Raw genomic sequence first — 7,393 nt, 5'->3', positions numbered from 1 at the left:
GAAAAACTTTAGTTGAATTTTTTAAATAAATGCAAAAATATACAGCTTCAGTTCTTTGATTTGCTTTAATTAAAAACTGAATGCCTTAGAACCTGTAAATAAATGATGATCCACTGGCTTTCCCTGGCTCACAGCCACTTTGGACAGACTAAGCCAGGACTCATATTTATATTTCTGACTGACAGAGGTGATTACAGGGTCTTGGGGCTTCTACATCTGAAATGACACCAATGTGGCAGGAACAAGCTACAGTGGAATGATTTCAAGAGAAAAAGAGGCTGTAACAGAACCTGGCATCAGGCTGTGCTTTAATTATAAAAAGCACAGCATGAGTTCTCTGGGCCTTTGATTTTTGTGTCCAGAAACTGTCTACAAAGTTAAGTTATGCTTTAGTATTCTGCCTGAGGAAAATGATCTCCTGCATCCTCACTATTCTAAACATTTAGGCGCAGAGGGCAGACAGAGGTTCTGAGCCCAGAGGACTAAAGAACAATCTAAGTTTTTTATGTTTTAGTCCGTTTACTACAAATGACATATTCCTCCCATCACAAGTAAACCTTTTGGAAACAGTGCTGCTATTGTCAGAAATGTCTTTTTTTTACTCTTTTCTCTGTTTGAAAACAAATTAACAGTCTCATTAACAACTTAAGTTGCGTTATCAATCACAGTGACCATTAAGTCAGTGCTTTTTTTTGCTACATTACACATAATAATTGATTTTTATTTTACCAATAATTGTTGCATTTTAGGCCCTTTTCCCTGCTGACATTTTGACTTGTCATAGTAGAAAAGCACAGGTGTATAATAATATTAATGATAGCTGTATTGCATTCAAGTGTTCCAGGAAATTGTGACAGTGTGATGTTGAGCCAACATGCACAATAGCCTGAAACTGAACCAGCTAAATTAAATTTAGACATCATTAATTTTCTGTCTAAATTTCCGTGTTTTTCCTTCTGTGACATGTCAAATGTCCTCAGTGAAAATGGTTTGTTAATGACTTGATGTGCACTGTTATGCATTGCAGAACTCAAGCATGTCTGCTCATTTTTAGCCATGTTAGCGGTGTGGCCCGCAGGCAGTGGCATTTTAAAACTATGGCACCCCTTTGTGATCAAAGTATTTAGTCGCTGGGTGAAGAGTCACTAGATTTAATCTCAAGAGGTCTATTATTTTACACTTTACCACATTTGATTGTTTTTTCTGCAGATGATGCTAGCTTCCTTTTACCATGAAATGCCATGATGATGCCGAATAGTTTAGAGTTTAATTTTATTTCTTTCCGTTCACTCAGACTGTGTTGAGGTCTGAGATGTACCAGTATTTCTTTATTTCTTTACAATAGCAAACTTTTCAATCACACACTGTTATGTTAATGTTGGTTTAAGTTACATTACTGTTATGAGATTATGCAGTGTCTGAATTGAATGTCAAACTCTATTGTAATGAATGGAAACCAATAGCTGCCTGTCAAAAAATCAAAATCTATGTATACGACATACATTTGCAAATTGTCACCAGAAATGTGACATTGTCCTTTGTGGGGAAACAGCAGCAGTACAAGTCGCTTACCGCTTTTAATTTGGGATTTGAGGGACCAAGACACACAGTACAGCTCTATTTGGGTTCAAACTCAGGATGTTCTTTCTGTGAGGCGACAGTAATCACAACTGAGTCAGTGTGTTGCCCCAGGAGGCACTTGGGCTGTCTAATATCCCAGCACTGTCCTCGTAATATAGCCTATATATATAAAAGATAAGCAGTTATGTTAATGTGGTTATTAATTAAGTAAATCATTGCATTCATTTGCAGATAATTCTATGCTATACATACAGTATATCTTCGCATTTTACATTGAATGCATTAGTATGAACTCAGGCATGAACTCAGAATCTTAAAGCACTAATCAAAATTAGGTTTTCTTATTAATATGATAATTTGTGCAGCAAGAAACTCCACAGTCTAATCAGATCACCCTAGTTTCTGCACAGTTTCTAATATTGTGTACTGTTCCTGTGTTTTCCCAAGTCTCCACACAGATACACAGACAGCTGCCACTGTGAGCTGCAAATATAAACAAGATGACCTACAAAGTTAACAAAAGCACAAATCTTAAGGGAAGTAGATCTAATAATCTTAATGTGCATGCTGGGAAGATTCTGTCAGGACTCTTCAATACAGGTTATATGACAAAGACCCAACACTGATTAACCATGTAATGATCTCAGAGCATCTAGTGAGGGCTGCATAAAGGGTGACACATGACCTGTGATTCTACAGCTTCTTTAATTCAGTCTGCACATTTACTACTGAACATGCATTAAGGTACAAATCTCCCTGTGAGTACTAATGGAAGGAGTATTAGGCACAGCATAATAGTATAATAGTAGTATTAAAGTAAGAGTCCTGATTGTGCATTAATATGTCCTCTGCGACTGATATATTATCATCTTACATCAGTAGATTAATAATGTTGATACTCATGCGTCAATGTGAAAGCAGTATTTTGGAGCTTGATAGTTTAGGACAGTGGATCTCAAACTAGAGGTCAGGCCTGTCCAAAGGGCCAAAAGACTGACCTGAGGGTTCATAAGGGGAAAGAAGGGGGACTACATTGTTTTTTTGGAATATCCTCTTATCTTTTTTTGTGCAGTGTTGAATAATTTAAACAGTTATTTAAATGAAACCATGTGAGAAATACAGAGGGGGAAACATCTTTGGTGGAACTGCTAAGTCAATGAAACTTAACAAGGAGCTGTGTGTTTTTATTTTTTCAACATTTGGGAATAAGTTGTTTAATCTTTATCTATATTTTGTATTTTATGTGATTATCACAAATCAAATACATGTACGAGTGTAAACTCTCATTATGAGAAGTAACTAGTAATTCTGCTGTCAGATAAATGTAGTGGAGTAGAAGTAAAAAGTAGGGTAAAATGGGAAATGGGTAAATGTACTTAGTTGTTTTTCACCTCTGCCTGAGAGGAAGAAACATTATGCAGGCAGCTTCAGGGGCAGCTGGAGGAGTTTTGGAGAGGAAACTGATGTGATGCATCATTATCAGCACTCACTCCCTTTAGGCATGTTAGGATTTTATTAGAATTTGGATTTTACACTCCAAACATTTTAAATGATTTTACAACTTTCCTTTCACTACAAACATTCACTCATTGTCTTCACTCATTTGCTGTGAACAAACCCTAAAAGAGCACCTCTGTGCTGTGGCATTTCCAGGATGGTGTCATTTCAGATGAGTATGAGCTTTGTACTATGCCATGCACAAGCCACTTAGAAAATCACAATTATTCCATGTAGAAAATAGGTGTTGACTGGTGTTACATTGATTGATATGATGTGCTGTATCAGTCAGTTTAACCCTTGTTAGGAAGTAAGTACAATTTGATTTTTATAGCACCTTTCAAAGTCTAGGTTACAAAGTGCTTTATGAAAGAATAAAAGGTTCAAAGAACAAAAGAGATCATTTTAAAAAAATATTACAAAAGGAGACACAGTTCAGTGAAAAAAAAAAATCAAAAGAGAATTTACAAATCAAAATAGTGTGCATTATAACTCAAGAACAAAAACAATTGGTTTTTACGCATGACTTAAAACACCCATGAGAGTTTTCTGGCCTGACTCCCACAGGAAGATTGTTGCACAGCCTGGGACACAGGACAGCAAATACACAAACCAAGCAGAGGTGTAAAGGATAGTTCACTGAACCACTCAACCGGAGCAAGATTATTCAAGACCTTGTTGATGCAGAGGAGGATCTTGAACTGAATCCTAAATTTAATCAGAAGCCAGTGTAGGGACATCAGAACCAGTATGAGGTCTCGGTGAGTAATTGTATGACTGCCTTAATGTGTTTATCAAATTTCAGCTCACAGTCAAAAATGACACCCAGGAAAAAGTAGCTAAAGAGCTGAGGTGTTGGACGATGTTAGTAAAGACCTGATCTGAGGTGAAAACCAGAACTTTAGTCTCACTGTGATTTAACTGACTTAAAATTTGAGACATCTAGTTACTACTCTCGGCCAGCGACGTGTGGAGTAGTTAAATTTGAGAGGTCACCAGGCCTAACGGATAAGTAGAGCTGTCAGCGTAGCAATGATAAAACGCACAACCAAACCGCCAGCTCAAGTGCCCTAAGGCGATCATTTATAATGAAAATAAAACAGGTCCAGGAATTGACCCCTGAAGCACCCCACAAATCAAAGGAGCACAGATGGATGCCTTGCCATCAGTTGAAACAAAAAACTTCCGCTGAGATAAATAAGTGTTACAGCCACTCCTGGGACATCCACTGCCATGCCCTAAACCTCCAATACTGCCTCTCTCTCTCATCCTCCCTGAATGTCTCTCACCCCTCTCGCTCTTTCTGTGTGTATATGAGTGTGCTGTGATTGCCTGCAGGTGTGCCAGAGTCACCACCAGCTGCACCCCATCTCTGTTATCAAGCCCTCTTCAAATACTCAGCTCTGCCACGTCCACCCTGCCAGATCTGCTACAGTCAGTATCGCTGTTTCCAGACGCTTCTTCTACAAGTTTTTCCCTATTGATCGTTCTGTCCTTATTGTTGTTCCCTGAACTAATCGTCTCCCTGCCTGGCTCTGATTCTGGCCACCACTTTCCCTCTTCGTCACACCAACCCCGCTGCTCTCCCTCCGTGTTCTCCTGGACTTCCCTCTTGATTAGCTCCCTCTGCCTCTAACTGCCCAGCTCCTGCAGCCCCAGGCTCCCAGTTACCAGTTTCACCGCCTGTGAATTTGCAATAACTATCTTTAACTTCTTCCCAGTCTCAGGAGTCATGGTGTCTCTGCGTTTGGCTGCACCTGTTCAGTTTTCCTTAGAAATAAGAGGATAACCAGTTTAGTGCTACATCAGATATCCCGGTCCATTTAAAAATTATTATTATTATTATTATTTTTTTTTTTTTTTTTAAATCAAAATGTGATGTGTCAAAGATACAAACAAATCTAAATGAACTGAAATGTTAGCTTCACTGTGGTCTGACTTCATGAGAATGCCATTCATGACTCAGAGAGGAGCTGCCTCAGTGCTGTGTTTCTGGAAGTATAAGGTTGTAAGAAAGTCCATAGTTTGTTTGTGCAGCAGGTTATTATGACCCATATTTATGTTTCATTGGCAACATCTAGCAGCCATAGTAATTATGTCAGGAGTGTAGGGAAATGTGTGGTGACTTCGTATATATACAGTAGTCGACAAAAACGACCTATATGGTTGTTCAGGTTGGAGGACTTATTGGAGAGTATTTATCAAATATGAAATTTTCTTCAACCAGTTCCAGAAGTTGCCCCCAGATGAATTTTTCCTAAAACTGTGAAAATGTGAAAGATAACTTGGAGGTGGGTCTGAAGTTCATTGTTAAGCTGTGATATATCTGCGGGTTCTTTGGAAGGGGTTGAACTGAGGCCACTTTGAAAGATTCAGGAATATAGCCTGATGAGAGGAACAGGTTCATAATAGTAAGCAGAGATGCTCCAATAATGCTGATGCTAAAGTAATTAGGGAGGCACAATGTCAAGGGGGCATGAGGAAGAACAGGTGCTGGAAACAGTATCAATGAAATCACTGAACTGATCTAGTGGGATGGGACAGGTGTGGCATGGCTCAGTATGGGGGCTGAAGAGGCTGGGGGGTATGATAAATGCTTGATTTTTATCTACAAAAAGGATAAAAGGTTTTCACAGTCCTCTGACAAAGGTGGGGGCATGCTAGAGGCTGGGTTAATTAATAGACTGAAAAAGAAACCTTGGATTATGTTTATGAAGAGATTATTGAAGGAAGCAGTTTTGTGTTCAACCTGACCTGTATCTGTGAGTAACTGGTGCAAATGCAACAACCAGTTGTGACCAAATTGTATTTTGTATAACTGTATTATACAGTATAATTTGGAGCAGAAAACATGGAGGAATATGAAAGCAGCTATAAGGCAGAATATGGAAGAGTTACATTGTGCAAAGCAATCAGCCACTCACTGGAAATCAGTTAAAGACGAAAATGTGTGCATTAAGAAACTTTGCTCAAAGGAGATTTGGTGGGCTATTATCTCAGCTGTTGCATGCTTCCCATGAAAACATTTAAAGTCAGAAGGATTTTTGTATATCTGACCTATTAAACCAGCTGTGAGATATTTTCCAGGATTATATGGTTTCATTTAATTTGTCTCAGTCCATTTCCTCTGATTATTCCAGTTGCTATGTTTCACTTACATCTTCTTTGGAAAAAGCACAACTATAAACAATAAAATGAATGATGACTGAATTTCAGTCACTTGCTTGCTATTAGCCATCAGCCCCAATACAAACACATACACACTCCCAACAAACATTTACTTCGACAGTTTTGGGTTATTGTTACTTTTACTCCATTTCTCTGTTTTGCTTGTTCACCTGTGCGACTGTTTTTTTAAAATCAGCCTTCAGTTGGTTTGGGTTTGTTTGTCTTTGTCTTTCTGACAGCTTTTCTGGAATCACTCGGCAAGTAGAGACTATTTTGCTCCTGTACCTCTGCCTTCTAAGTCTGTTGTCAAGTTCTTATTTTATTATATTTATGAATCTAATGTACGAGCCAGTTCTCAGCCTTAGGACCCCTGGCGGGGCCCTTCTCGCTGTTCCAAAGTCGAGGCTTAAATCCAAAGGTGACTGCGCTTTTGCCATCAGGGCCCCTCGACTTTGTAACAGCCTACCCGAAGAAATAAGGCTAGCAGAATCAGCAACCTCTTTTAAATCACTTCTAAAAATTCATTTTTTTAGACTTGCTTTTATGTGATGTCGTCTTTTTATTATTTTTTTATCTTTTTATTATCTCCGCAGTGTCTTTTACTGTTTTTGCTGTGTGTGCACGCGTGTGTGTGACTCTGAAAAATCATATAAACCCATATTTAATTGTAAATAGAAGAAAGACAACATATCAAATGCTGAAATGTCATTGTTTTATGAAAAATACATTCTCAATTTGAATTTGAGGTCAACAACATGTTTCAAAAAAGTTGGGACAGGGGCAACAAAAGACTGGAAAAGTTGTGTTAAGCTAAAAAAAAAAAAAGAGAAACATCTGGTTGAATATCTCATAGCACAGGTTAATTGGCAACAGGTCAGTAAGATGATTGGGTATAAAAATAGCCTCTCAGAGGGGTTGTAATATATTGTTTGCCTTCCCTCTGCCTTTTAATTGTCTGTCAAAGCACTTTGCAAACAACATTTTAAAGGTGCTTTACAAATTTTAATGGCTATAGTTGATTATATTTAGGTTGTTCCTGATAAGTCAAGACTGTCTCATCTGTACTTGGACAGTCACATGTATTTATATGACTGTCCATACTATGCATGTATAGTATTTTTGTTGGACAGTCTCACAGGTTATGAAA

This window comes from Trachinotus anak, unplaced genomic scaffold (genome assembly GCF_046630095.1).
Source record: "Trachinotus anak isolate AG129_WGS33_773 ecotype Australia unplaced genomic scaffold, CSIRO_AGI_Tana_v1 ptg000024l, whole genome shotgun sequence".
Classification (NCBI taxonomy): Eukaryota; Metazoa; Chordata; class Actinopteri; order Carangiformes; family Carangidae; genus Trachinotus; species Trachinotus anak.
The sequence above is the reverse complement of the archived record's forward strand: the minus strand, read 5'-3'. Positions refer to the sequence as shown.